Source organism: Aplysia californica, unplaced genomic scaffold (genome assembly GCF_000002075.1).
Source record: "Aplysia californica isolate F4 #8 unplaced genomic scaffold, AplCal3.0 scaffold01372, whole genome shotgun sequence".
Classification (NCBI taxonomy): domain Eukaryota; kingdom Metazoa; phylum Mollusca; class Gastropoda; order Aplysiida; family Aplysiidae; genus Aplysia; species Aplysia californica.
Genome location: NW_004798642.1, coordinates 66,766 through 69,117, shown reverse-complemented (window position 1 = coordinate 69,117; position 2,352 = coordinate 66,766). Strand labels below are relative to the sequence as shown.

Sequence of the window (2,352 nt, the reverse complement as noted above, 5' to 3'; positions counted from 1 at the left end):
ACTGACTTGTCCTCCTACTGATGAATCGCTCCCAGCTGACGTCACCTGTACCTTCAAACAGGCACCATGGACCAATCTCTCCTGGACAGTGGGTGACAAGGATCACAAAGCGACATGTTTCCCAGATTTTCGTTGTAAGCCGGTGCATGAAGGTTTCCAAGCCAATGTGGACAACTCCTCAGGCGTCGTCAAGTCAAAGTTTACAATCCTCAAAGCTGATTTCGAAAGGCATGCTAGAGTGACGTGCTCTGCGCAGTTCAAAACTGGATCCCCGCAATCTGCCTTTTGCGATCTGCCCATCTATAGTGAGTGCAGCTCCTTTCTCGTTTGTCATAGGACGTGTTTTGAACACACACACTAACACACACATACATATACAGTCATACACACACACACAAACAGATGCACGCACACACTCACATACATACACACATAATCATATACAGACAAACATAAACACACATACACATACATACTGATGGACATACACATACACAGACACACACACATACACATACACACAGACATACACACACAAACTAACGCACACACACACACACACACACACACACACACACTTATAAACATGCACACTCTCACTCTGACATAGCCAGAGAGAAAAAGTGAAAGATTAGAGGAGAGAGAGAGAGTGAGAGAGAGTGAGAGAGAGAGAGAGAGAGAGAGAGAGAGAGAGAGAGAGAGAGAGAGAGAGAGAGAGAGAGACAGACAGACAGACAGGGACAGAGACAGAGAAAGAGACAGAGAGGCAGAGAGGCAGACAGACAGACAGACAGACAGACAGACAGACAGACAGACAGTGAGTGAGAAAGGGAGTTAGTGAGTAAGTCAGTGTTCGATTGCGCAGCGTTAATGCTATTTATTATTGTCATTATTACACATCTACACATCTACCCACACCCAAAACAGCCCACCTACATTGACTTCAAACTCATACCTTCCCCACCCTGCACCCCAACACACTAAAGCGCTCCCCCTTTCACTGTGTGTGTACAGGTAAGCCAGACGCCCCAATCTGTACCCAAACCTTCACGGACACAGGCGTCCATGTGAGATGTGAGGTGGACAAGGTGTACCCTTGGGCAGACTGCCTGTGGGGGCGCTCGCCTCACAAGGTAAACTTGACTCATTAAATTATAAAAGAATTATAAAAGAAAAAGAATGGCAATACACGATTATTAACAAGAACAACAAGAACAACAACAACAGTGCATGTAATAATAATAATAATAATAATAATAATAATAATAATAATAATAATAATAATAATAATAACAATAATAGTAATACTGATATCATGATGATAATAATACATGATGATGAAAATAATAATATTAATAAATAATTATATAAATAAATAAATAAATAAATAAAAATAATGATAATGATAATAATAATAAAAATAATAATAAAAATCATGATAATGATAATAATAATATGATAATAATAATAATAATGGTTATAATTATACTAGATCTAATAATTGTTTTCATGTAGCACATCTCCATGTTCGCTGTGCTTTAGACAACAATCACCACACCAGCACATCCCAGAAACATTTTTGTCTACCCAGGAAGCATATAGTGCAAGCACCACATCATCATTAAGTGCAGGATCTGGAACAGTCAACGGTGTTAACAACATTCCATTCATCTCTATGCTCAGAAGCTTACAAAGTTTTTTTTTAACAAACCCCCCCCCCCCCCCCCCCAAAAAAAAAAAGAGAAAAAAAGAAACAACAACCCCCTAACAAACAAACCAGGAAATAAAAACCAACCAAAAAAAACTATCACCCGTTTATTCAAATTTTTCAAATAACAATTTTTCAGTCTTGCCCCGCTTCATTTGCCTTCAGTATGTCCAGTGAGAGCGTAACATTCAAAACCTTTATGTAAATTACAATCCATTCACACACCCCCCCCCCCCCACTTCCCACCCCACAGAAAAGGAAAGGGGTTCCCAGGAAAAATCAAACAATCAATCAACCCAAAAAAAAATAAGAAATGGGTATAAATGAGAATAGGGAATAAACCTCAGCCACCTCTAAAAAAAATTATAAGAAATGAAAAAATAAAAAAATAAAAAGGCCTAAGAATTTATTCCAATTCAAAAAATGGGAGGCTCCTCTCACAATTTAAAATTTGACTCGCTCAAGGAACAAAGTGAAGGGGAGCAACTTACGGGGGGGAATGTGAACCCCGTGGCGGCCTACCCGTTCACTGCCAGGGGCCTCCCTTCAGGAAAAAGGGGGGACTAAAATGATGTAAAGGTCCCCCCCCGCCCCCCCTGTGCCAAGACGTGCTCGCGGGAAAAAATTGAAAAAAGAGGAAAAAA

General features: G+C 40.0%; 1 protein-coding gene across 1 annotated transcript in view; it reads left to right on the top strand.

Annotated features, from left to right (window-relative positions):
* Positions 1 to 2,352, top strand: part of LOC101845521 — a gene marked incomplete at its 3' end in the record, with an annotated part of 17,445 nt that overhangs the window by 4,928 nt on the left and 10,165 nt on the right.